Source organism: Chanos chanos, chromosome 8 (assembly GCF_902362185.1).
Source record: "Chanos chanos chromosome 8, fChaCha1.1, whole genome shotgun sequence".
In the NCBI taxonomy this organism is placed as follows: Eukaryota; Metazoa; Chordata; class Actinopteri; order Gonorynchiformes; family Chanidae; genus Chanos; species Chanos chanos.
The window spans coordinates 47,041,255-47,053,754 of record NC_044502.1 but is presented as its reverse complement, the minus strand read 5'-3'; the positions used below and the strand labels follow the sequence as shown (position 1 = coordinate 47,053,754).

At 43.0% G+C, this 12,500-nt stretch overlaps 1 protein-coding gene and 1 non-coding gene across 2 annotated transcripts in view; one reads left to right on the top strand and one right to left on the bottom strand.

Annotated features, from left to right (window-relative positions):
• The window catches only part of fhod3b (formin homology 2 domain containing 3b), a 150,313-nt gene that overhangs the window by 67,526 nt on the left and 70,287 nt on the right, over positions 1-12,500 (top strand). The window lies entirely within an intron of this gene.
• On the bottom strand, positions 8,985-9,067 carry trnal-cag (transfer RNA leucine (anticodon CAG)). The gene has a single exon. It is a non-coding gene; the product is annotated as a tRNA-Leu (tRNA).

The following is a 12,500-nucleotide window of genomic DNA, read 5'->3' as shown; positions in this document are numbered from 1 at the left end:
GAGATCAGGGCCTGTGTCAATGTTAAAGGTGTCTTTCCCCAAATTTGATAAGTTGAATGAATGAATGAATGATAAAGGGAGTTAGTCAGTGAGTGAATTAGTGAGTGAGGGTGGTGTGTGTGTGTGTGTGTGTGTGTGTGTGTGTGTGTGTGTGTGTGTGTGTGTGCAGTGCATGTGTGCACATGTGTGTGTGTGTTTATCTGTGTGTGTGTGCACACGCACGCATGTGTGTGTGCATGTGCGTGTGTGTGTGTGTGTGAGTAACAGAGACACTTTCTACCTAGCATTGTTGAGAAACTCAGACTGTTTATGGAGAAGTTCTCAGACTTGGTCTTGGAAGAAGAAGATTACTGGAAAGGGAACATTAGCTCTGAATGTTTGAGTCAGTTATTGTCTACAGGCTTGGACTAGTATTAGCTTTGACTGATTAAAACCCTGTGAAATCCCAGGAAATCACAGAAGCACAACAAGGCGCTCTGAAATAGGCCACAAATCGTCCAAATGTGGAACAGAGTCAGCTCTGCTTTAGAAACAGTGAAGATGATAGAATTTCACTGGGTAAAGACCAACAGGTAAACATTTAAGGGCATAAATAGATGAAAATGCACCCAGCTCACTTTAGCTGATTCCACCAATAGAACATTCCAAACTGACTGTCTTTTCCCCAGGGCCAAAATACACAGACGACTGAGTCACGTAGGAGGTGACACACACACACAAAAAAAAAAACAACCTTTTGATTAAAAGGCAGGGATACCACGCTGCTGATCCCAGTTATACTCCCCACAGATACTAGATACAATTTCCCAGCATGCATTTCTTGCCCAGAGATGCTAATGCAAGTGCTACCCATCCTGGGGTTCAAATAACTCACATTTCATGTTGCTGGCAGGGCTGCCGTATGATGAGCAGTGTTGCAGATGCCACTGCAGGTCTCAAGGCGTCTAAATTCTCATTTAAAAACCCAATATCTCCTCCAGACATAGCGTTATCAAACTCTAAGATCATACAGACACGGGAGAAACTGATTCTCTAGGAAAATGATTCACTGTGTGAGCGGCTTCTGGAAAGATCTGTCTGCAGTGTGAAGGGAGAGTCATTTGTTTTCAGTGGAATGACAGAGATCGGCTACTAATCAAGCGTTCTCACGTCAGCCGAGCTCACATCCTGCCGAACAAGGCCGACAGATCCAGTGAATTTGGAGAAGAAATTTGGAATCTTTGCTTTGGCACCAGATCAGAGGAGTCGGGGTGAAATGAGCTCTCAGACTGTCGTTAAGGAGAGAGAGAGTCGCTCAGACAGATCCTCACTTATTCTTCTGTTCTCGTTCAGAGATGAGCGATGAGGAACTTTCGCCTGAGGCGTTTTATCACGGCTGATTTGACAGTGTACAGATAGTTTGACAGTTTAGCAAAGCTAAACGAATCACCCAGTGTCTTCAGAGGGTCTCTCCATGCGTGGGATTGTCTGTTTTTTTCAGTTTTACTCATCTCTGTTATGAGAGAAACGTCATGGCCCCAGACCTCCTCCCTTTAATTGATTCAAATGGTTTTTATCAGCTGTGTTTTGCCTGCTCTCACAGTAGGACGGCTCCGCCCACAGGATGTAGCTGTGATCTCTCCATTCTTACTGGAGATGTACGCTCTGCATATTTACACTGCACAATCGCTTTGCAAATCTGTTGCCATCTAAGCTGAAAGATAAATCAGCGATGAGTTTTTGTTGCTGTTTGAATAAGTTCTTTGAATATACTTGTTGACTAAGTACTTCTGTTGTAAAATCTTGAGAAATCTTTTCCGTTGGTGTCCAAACAATTTTTTTTTCTCCCCATTGTTAATGGATGGTTGTGTCTGGAAGATGTTTATCAAAACCCCATGAAAACTTGTGCTCTGTAGACTGTACAGCCATTTGCAGAGGCAAGTTTTCCTAACCTACACCATCACATGATCTTACAACATTGTTTTGTTTTTTTTCCCTCCACTGACTTACTCTGCGTTTCATTCCTTCTGCTGCTGTCCTCTGACCAGAATTAAGACTGACACAGGAAGAGTTTTATTCTGTATAAAGTCTCTGTGTATTCAATGCTGTGTAACAGTGACCAAATCTAACGCATACAATAAGTGGGCAGGTTGCTTATAATAGACAACCCTACAGTAGGACTTTGTGATCCTGTAGAGCTGAAAAATCATTTCTCTGGTCCTCAGACCAGGGCTCTCTGTTCTCAGTCACTGCTTGTTTAGCAGAATAGGTTTGAACACCTCCCCTTAGTGTGTGTTTGTGTAGCTCCAAGCCAAATAAACCCCTGATGCTGCCCCCCCAGGAAGGGCACCAGGGAGAGACACAGGAGCTTTCTCTTTCCCATTACAGGAACGGAGGAGGGGGTAGCCAACTTTTCTTCTGTCTCTTTCTTCTTTTTCTCACTCCATCGGCATTCAGCGCTGTTCTTCCAGAGCGTTGGCCTGACTCTCCCTGCCCCCGCAGTTCACCCGCTTTCGCCCGGAGCAGTGTCCAAACACAGGAGAATATTTGGATTATCACTTTTCCCAACTACCAGTTCATTTGTCAGGAGGACTCTGAAAGGAGAGAGGGAGAGAGAGTGATGGTGGAGGGTAGGAGCTGAAACGTCTTCTTATGAAAACACACAGAGGTTTGACTGTGTTACTGCTCCTGCGGTAAGGGAGAGGAGGCTACGGTCAGGGCATCTTCAGTCCCAGGAATCTGTTTGTGTTCATTAACCCACAGACCCGGAGACTCACTCTCGCCCTGGCTGCTTACCACAAGCTCTCCTCTACCTCTCTCCTCAGTCTGTCCATCTCTCCTTCATGTTTTTCTTTTCAGTCCTGTTCTGTTCATCTCTCCCTCCCCCCTCCCACACACTCACCAGCGTGAGCACTGAAGCTCAGCTCTGGCAGCGTGGGAGATTCGCTGTTTTAGGAGGAAGAGTGCACCCTGCCTCATTAACCATGAGTTTGTTCCCATTTGGCAAAAGCAATGTGACAAAGAAGGACCCCTGAACGCTCAGACAGCCCTCGGGCCGGGAGAGGATTTTGGTCATGGCTGCGAGCACGGCCTCGGAGAACAGCGGCTACATCAGCAGTGAAGCTCCTGTGAATGGGCAGGAGTCATGTAGATCTCTCTCTCTCTCTCTCTCGCTCTCTCTCTCTCTCTCTCTCTCTCTCTCTTTTTTAAAATTCAACACAGGGGAAATGGTTTACAGTTTGTTTATAGGAAGACAGACTAAGAGCACAAATGTGGTGTGACAAACCTGAAAACGGCTTTGGCTTTGTGAGGAGCCAGCTGAGAGCGCCCAGTGAAACCAGTTTAACGAAGCGTCCTCTCCACACACACCAGTCTGAAAAACACTGAGCTGGCGAATAGTTCAACCCTGTTATTACTCACTTGTCTCATTAGACAGAGAGGATTTTCAACTCATAACACTATACTTATTTATACTGTATATATATAACACCATAAATATTTCATACAAAGAGTGTGTTTCTCAAATCATTTTTTATATTTTGTTGAACCAACTCACACCAGCTCTTACTAGTACACTGTTATGATGATGCAACCAGTATTGACCAGTAATGTCACTATATACTTCAAGTATGGTCCCAGTATACGTGTTAGCCCACTGTTTGTGTGTTCCCACTTTAAGAGTTTAAGACTTCAGATTAGGGGTGGGCGAACGCAGACAGCTCCAGCTCGAAAACCTGAGTTTGAAAGCTCGAGTTTGAACTCGGACAGCTCGAGTTCGAAAACCTGAGTTTGAAAGCTGGAGTTTGACAGTTCAGTGCAGCAGACGAGTCTACCCGAAGACCCCCGAAGACTTAACTCATGTTCTGGGTCATTCTGTCGATTCAGCGGATAGGCCATTCCAGTATCCCATAAGGCCTAGGGAGCAGATCTTCAGAAACAAGGAAGTAAGAGGCTGAAGGACACGCTCGCTCGCTTTTGTGGGACAAAAGAGCAACTTTTGTGTCGCTAATGAATGCAACGTATTGGTTTATGTTACCTGAGTAAAAATTTGATATCAGAAACTTTTTTTGTAGTATTTTAACAATTAAACGACGGCACTGTTTGTTCTAAAGAAATAAATAAAAAGAGTTTTAAAGACACGCACATAATTGTATGACGTTAAACTGACGTGTTTTAGGTTATGCATGTCTATCGATAGAGTTTGATATATTTCAGAATGGTAAAATTATATATTGTACTATGTTGAAATTTAAATATCAAGGGAAGATTCGCAAAGAAGACATAGCTTTAGTGAGATTATGCAAAGTTTGAGTAATTATTTTATCAACGTTAGATTTGTACTCGGCCTTTTCTATTCAACTTAAAGTTTCAGCAAAGAAACGAGTGAGGAACCCGAACAGCCCGGTTCAGTTACTCGAACTGTTCGAAAGAATCGGTTCACTAAAATGAATCAAACTACCCACCACTACTCTCTCCTATGGCTCTCTCCCACTCACAGACACAAAAGAGAAAAAAAACTCACATACATACAGCACACACGCTTGAAAAGAAACGGCCCTGGATCCCTCGTCTGGCGGTGGTTTGGGTATCGCAAGCAGCGTCGCATAATTACCGCATTTGTAAAAGTCGTTCATCTCAGTAAATATGTGTTTTCTGAAATTATACATTTACACCTGCTTGTTCTCGCGTGCGATAATGCAATCATTTTAAGCCTCTGGTACAATACTTTAAAAACTCAACGCTGATCACAAGGAAGATGTTGAATAAATACTGTTTTGTTAAATTAACCTGGTTGTGATTACCCCCTTTTTCTCATGCAAGTTTAAAACTGTTCCCATAGAGACCACTAATGAATATAAACAGGGATGTTTTAATGCAGACATACGTTGCAGGGACGACTAGAATCATCATACTGGTGTGACTGTATGCATCAAAAGATTAAATTGAGCATTTATGAAGTGCTTTAGAGGAGATTTCAAAACATCGAGATATATATCATTTATCGCAATATAGCCTAAAAATATTGTGATATTATTTATAGGCCATATGGCCCAGCCCTACCTCAGATATGTTTTTTTAGACATATGGACTGATTCATTCTGTTTGTAGAAAATTATGAAGAGGTGCAGATGTATATGATGGATTCAGACCCTTTTGGACAAAACAGAAAACCTTTTGGAAATGCCCTTAACACCTCCCATCCATAGGACGTCACAGTTTACAGCACAGTGTGCCCATCACTGTACCGACGCAGAGGAGCTTTCTGTCCCCAGCAACGTAACATCACTGTGTTGGCCGTAACATCCAGTTACGGCCAACCCTAGGGCCAGCAAGACTCAGCGAGCTGACGGCCGTCTTCGAGCTGTTCCCTCACTCTTCAGTGAAGAGCTTTTCTCTTTGGGAACCTGTTGCCGGTGGTGTCAATGTAAATTAGCTGCTGATTTTTCAGGTCCTCCAGGAACACAGCTGCAACTGTTCCATGTCTGCTTTCCCAAGATCTGCTTGAGATGTTACTGCAGTCGTAGGCGGCACTGGCTCAAGCCCACCGTTTTGGAGTAGGTGCAGTCGTGCTTTAAAAGCTTATCAGGTTGTGCTTCCAGACCTTTCCAAGGACATCTCCTTGACTTCTCTCACCTCCTCGCTCCTGTCAACAGCATTCTCCCAGCTGCCCTGATCGGAATCCACTTCATGTCATGTCACCTTGCTTATCGAACCAGGCGCCCAGGGCCCAGGTGACCATTGCCTTTTTCATGTGGTAAACAGCTGCCGTTGGCTGGGTCAGAGGTAGCAGGTTTCTGATGTTAGCATTCCTCTGCCTGTTGTAATGGAGAGGCTTGTGTGAGTAGAGACTCGCTGGAATCCATATACACCGTGGACGGCATGATGTCAGCGCTGGAGGCCTGTTCCAAACAGGCCAGCCGTTGGATGAGGTTTGAATGTTTTTTTCCCCCGTGTAGAAACCTCAGTTCTCTTCCCCCTCCGTGCTGCGACAGATTTATTCTGAGGCTGGCTTGATTTGCCATGCCTTCATAAATCTTGCCTGGGAAAGAGAGGAACAGTTTGGCGTGCGACTGTCTGCAGACTCCTCGTCAAGGCCGTCCCCTGGATCGACTTGTCTCCTCTGCCTTTTTGACAATACATCCCTCTGGACTGAGGCAGACGAATCAGGAGACCACAGACAAGCATTTTAGCCGAAACATGTACTTAGCAAGATAAATGATTGTTAAGCTTTGCGAGCAGTCACAGTCATTTTGGTGCTGGATTTGTTAATCTGCAGTGTTTGCTGACATTAATGAAGAGCACTAAGGTTAGCGCTGTGCTGAGCAGTCTTGGCAGTAGGGATTCCCAGGAGCGACTGCTGAGGTTAGGGCTAAGTAAACCATCCTACCTTCCAAATGATAGAGCACTACGTGTGCTACGTTTGGTCAGGGGCTGCACGAAAAACTCTGGAAAGTCTTCAAGTAAAACTCAGTGCAGATGCTTTGAACATTTGTGCGTAATATCTGCTAAGAAAACAGTTTCCTATTAGTGCGTTCTAATCGCTGCAGACAAGCCGGGGATGGGGGAGGTGAGACAGAGAAAGAGAGAGAAAGATGTCCTGGTCAGCCCCCCCTCTGCTTGTTCACTCACCCTCCCACCCCCTCCCCCCACTGTTGTCCTTCTCCACCACTCTCTTCTTCCCTCCACCTCTCTCTTCTTCCCTCCACCTCTCTCTTCTTCCCTCCACCTCTCTCTCCTTCCCTCCACCTCTCTCTCCTTCCCTCGACTCTTAATCACATCTTTTTTCCCCATCACTCCATTCGTCATTCGGAAACTTGGAAACCTGCTGCCTCATCTGACAGGTGACTTTTTTTTTTTCTTCTTTTTTTCACCGACTGAGAGAAAGAGAAAAACTCTGCCGTGGCTCCGCAGCTACCGCACGTGTTCGGCCGCACACGTCCCATCATTCCGAATCCGAATCTCACAAACATGTGTCTCTGTTTATCTCTCAGCGGAATTCCGTCAATCCCCGGACCCTCCCGAGGACCGATCCGCAGATGTAGCGTGTTTACGGCGGTGTTTGATCCCCAAAGACTGCCCTTAAAAGCTCTCTGCATTCTTTCAGAGAGCCCAGAGTTAGAGAGTCGCCGTCCGATGTTGCTCCATATAAAAACAGAGGCTTCTGCCCCTATAATTTATGTGTGGGCGGCATTTTGATCAGTGGGGGGTCAACTGAACGCCACAACAATGCGGAGGATGTTTTTGATCAGTCTTTGGCCCGCGAAAGCGCGGCTGAGAGAAGAATAAGCATTGGCTCTGAATTGGTCTCTTCCTGTCTCTTCCACCGCTGTGTGGGATGCCTATCATAGTCCCGTCCGTGGTCAACTCAAAGGCTGGCAGGTGGGAATTATTAGCACAGACCGCTCTCAGAATGGAGTGCGGTCAGTCACGGACTCGTTTTAGGAGAAATTATGTTAAAATCACAACTGTTCAATCTCAGGTCCTCCACTGCAGGCTTCACGGACCTGCAGTAGTATGCCTCTGATAACATCTCTTACAGTGAGTGAGCTGTGGCCCTGCTTTGTTTTAAGCATGTTCACGTGAGTTCATTTATCTCCAACTATCTGTCGTGCGTCTGGAGAAAGCGACTTGTGGGAGGGAGCGTCATTTCAGAAGCGCCGTGTTCAGCTTTCTGTCCTCCAGACCTCTGATTAATGTTGTGCGTGAACGCGCTAAAAGAGCGTGTTCATTGAACATGCTCATTTTTTTCGGTGAACATGAATGTGTCGGTTTGCAACTAATGAAGGTGAACTTGAACACCCTTCAGGTTCATGCAAGATTCGGAATCCTTGGGTGCCGTAAAACACAGTGCATCAGCACATGGTGCACTGTAAACAACACTGGCTAGCTTAACCGTTTCAGACAACACAGCTAGCAGTACTGCTGAAGCGAGTTCATATGATTATTTGAAGAAGTTTTATAAACTAGTCAGTACAGATGCTGACGGAAAAAATCTCACGTTTTTATGCAAATTGTGCCTGCCGAGTCTGAAAAAAACAACTCCGAATGTCAGCCACAGTGTCATCAAAGTTTAAAGTTCCTGCAAGGTGGGCAGGATATGTGTAATTAGTTGTTGCTTTTGTTTGAAGGGCATTATGCATTTTTTTTTTGGTAGGTAAGCAGTGAGTACTGAGTACATCGATGCATCGATGTACATATGCATGCACATGGGAAAACAAAGGCATTTACTTTGTGTTTTGAACTTTTTACTTTATTTGCTTTTGCTCTTCCACTAGTAAAATACATAACTTATGAATGTATAAGTACACACAACCGGTGGGCAGTGGCTGTGATTTGGGGGCTGGGGATGGATGAGTAGGAGGAGGTTCTACTGAAAGCGATAAACTCAGAGCAGCTCATTTAAAAACAAAAAAAATGGAAGAAACGAACCGGGACAGTGAACTTGTTCAAAATTCAAAATTGTGAACTATGAACGTGAACTTGTTCATTTTTTATCTGTGTGAACCGAACTTTGAGCAAGCTCTTGTGACGTGTGAACTTGCACATCACTGCCTCTGGTTCCTTGGCCTTTACATCACTGATAAGCCCCCTTATTTTTTTTACCATACAGTATATAAGTACAACAGTGGCTATTATAGGTAATGTTAGGTGATTTGTAAAATTTAGGTTTTGTAACTGATGTGTAGATGCATTGGAATAATAAGTTTAAGTTTATTTCCTTTATTAATCCCACAAACAGAGAAATTCGACCTCTGCATTTCCACCCATCCAAAGCACACAACACACACCCAGAGCGGTGGGCAGCCACACAACCGTAGCGCTCGGGGGACAGTTTTGGGGTTAAGTGCCTTGTGCAAGGGCACCTCAGCCATGAATGTTGAGGGAGGGGAAAGCGCTTTTCACCCACTCCCCCCGGCCACATTTTTCCTTCCCGGAACCGGCAACCCTCCGGTCTCAAGCCCGCCTCTCTAACCATTAGGCCAAGGCTGCCCCAAAATGTTTGTTGTCAGAAGTGGGATTCGAACCCACGCCTCCAGGGGAGACTGCGACCTGAACGCAGCGCCTTAGACCGCTCGGCCATCCTGACATATAACACTATATGATATAGCTAGTATACAGGCGTGTAGGTGCACAGGTACATGAATCTAAAGGTGTATTACTGTGTAAGAAGCTATAGGTGCATAGGTGTTGTGCTGTATCAACAGAGTACAGATGTAGTGTTGTATAGTTGACATATAGATGTGTAGATTCTGCATCATACAGGTGATGGGTTGGTGTAGGGATGCTATTATGTCAGTGATATACTGTGCAAGTGTTAGATTATGTCAGTAATGTTTTCCTGCGTATGTTTAATATTATGTAGGTCATCTGCAGGTGATGCATGACAGAGTGTGTAGGTAATGTGCAGGAGAATATAAATGTGTAATTGATGTGCAGGTGATATACAGTCGAGTGTGTTTGTAAATGTATAGGTGATATACAGGTGAGTGTGTTTGTAAATGTATAGGTGATATACAGTTGAGTGTGTTTGTAAATGTATAGGTTATATACAGTTGAGTGTGTTTGTAAATGTATAGGTTATATACAGTCGAGTGTGTTTGTAAATGTATAGGTGACATACAGGTGAGTGTGTTTGTAAATGTATAGGTGATATACAGTTGAGTGTGTTTGTAAATGTATAGGTGATATACAGTTGAGTGTGTTTGTAAATGTATAGGTGATATACAGGTGAGTGTGTTTGTAAATGTGTGAGTGATATACAGTTGAGTGTGTTTGTAAATGTATAGGTTATATACAGGTGAGTGTGTTTGTAAATGTATAGGTGATATACAGGTGAGTGTGTTTGTAAATGTATAGGTGATATACAGGTGAGTGTGTTTGTAAATGTATAGGTGATATACAGGTGAGTGTGTTTGTAAATGTATAGGTGATATACAGTTGAGTGTGTTTGTAAATGTATAGGTGATATACAGGTGAGTGTGTTTGTAAATGTATAGTTGATATACAGTCGAGTGTGTGTGTAAATATGTGAGTGATATACAGGTGAGTGTGTTTGTAAATGTATAGGTTAAATACAGGTGAGTGTGTTTGTAAATGTGTAGGTGATGTACAGGTGAGTGTGTTTGTAAATGTGTGAGTGATACACAGGCGAACGTGAATGGAAACCTGTAAGTGGACTGAAGTCACCTGTTGAGCCTGGCTCTGTGCTCAGATAGCTTCAGGACTAGGGAATGGAAAAGCAGACAAAGCCTTTGGATGCCTTTCCTTCATCCGCCAGGTGCCTTGACTAAACCTCTCCTGTCAGTGTGTGTATGTATGTGAGTGAGTGACTTCCCATCTGTTTTTCAACACTCAGTGTGATGTGTGTGTCTGCCCGGACACTGCTCTGCTCCCTCAGTTCACACTGGCTTGTAATGTGTCCTTTTCGCTGGAGCCATCGCTCTTGTACTTTTATCATCCAGTTAAGGCTGGAGGTCAACAATGACTTGATTTTTCCAGCTCTGAGACAGGGAGAGAGAGAGAGAGAGAGAGATTAGTTTTTTCTGTCTTAGAGTCTTGTGGGGACCACCTGCTTTTTGGGGACAGCAAAGTTTTTACAAGACTCATCGTGAGGGCCGGGCGCGTGTTCGGGTGTTTTGGTGCGCTTGCACGGCTTAGCATCTGTTGGAGTGTGAGTGGATTTATGGAGGACAGAGTGGTTACTCTGAGACTGGAGAACAGGCCGCGTCTTAGGCCGTCATATAGAGTGAATTATGGCCACGTCTCCTATGGCAGATGTGTGCACTCGCCTGAGTTTCCTTCTTAGGATTTAGGTTTAGTTTCCTTCGTAGGGGTTTTTCAGTGGAAATAGCGCACTGAGGAAATGTAGGACGTGTGTCATTTTGTGATCTGTCCTGTAAATCTGTCTCAGTGGAGATGTGAACACTGGGTAATGTGAGAAAGCAGAGAGGAGACTGTATGACTGTAATTGTTCAGTATTTATGTTATGTTTTCATATCTTGGAGATGGAGTGTTACAGATTATACTCATTTACACACACTGTTACAGATTATACTCAGTTACACACACTGTTACATAGTATATTCATTTACACACACTGTTTCAGATTATACTCATTTACACACACTGTTACAGATTATACTCATTCACACACACTGTTACAGATTATACTCATTTACACACAGTTACAGATTATACTCATTTACACACAGTTACAGATTATACTCATTCACACACACTGTTACATAGTATATTCATTTACACACACTGTTTCAGATTATACTCATTTACACACACTGTTACAGATTATACTCATTCACACACACTGTTACAGATTATACTCATTTACACACAGTTACAGATTATACTCATTTACACACAGTTACAGATTATACTCATTTACACACACAGTTACAGATTATACTCATTTACACACAGTTACAGATTATACTCATTTACACACACTGTTACAGATTATACTCATGTACACACACAGTTACAGATTATACTCATTTACACACTGTTACAGATTATACTCATGTACACACACTGTTTCAGATTATACTCATTTACACACACTGTTACAGATTATACTCATTCACACACACTGTTTCAGATTATACTCATTTACACACACTGTTACAGATTATACTCATTCACACACACTGTTACAGATTATACTCATTTACACACAGTTACAGATTATACTCATTTACACACTGTTACAGATTATACTCATTTACACACACTGTTACAGATTATACTCATTTACACACACTGTTACAGATTATACTCATTCACACACACTGTTACATATTATATTCATTTACACACAGTGTTACAGATTATATTCATTCACACACACTGTTACAGATTATACTCATTCACACACACTGTTACAGATTATACTCATGTACACACACAGTTACAGATTATACACATTCACACACGCTGTTACAGATTATACTCATTCACACACTGTTACAGATTATACTTTTACATACATTGTTACAGATTATACTCATTTACACACTGTTACAGATTATACTCATTTACACACACAGTTACAGATTATACTCATTCATACACTGTTACAGATTATGCTCAATTATACACAGTTACAGATTATACTCATTTACACACACTGTTACAGACTGTACTCACTTACACACAGTTACAGATTATATTCATTTACACATAGTTACAGATTATACTCATTCATACACTGTTACAGACCATAACAGTGGTATGGTGTTGGTTATTGGTATGATCTCTCTGTCCCCTCAACTCTGTGTGTGTGTGTGTGTGTGTGTGTGTGTGTGTGTGTGTGTGTGTGTGTGTGTGTGAGTGTAAGTTTTGGTAAAATCCATCTGTGTTTGAAGGATTGTTGCAGGTCACTGTCTTTGAGAATTTAGTGATGATGTTTTCAGACTGGCACCAGGAGTAAACAATAGTGTTTCTCAGTAACATGATACAAAAACAGTACGAACAGCAGCAACTGCCAGTGTACATCTGTACAT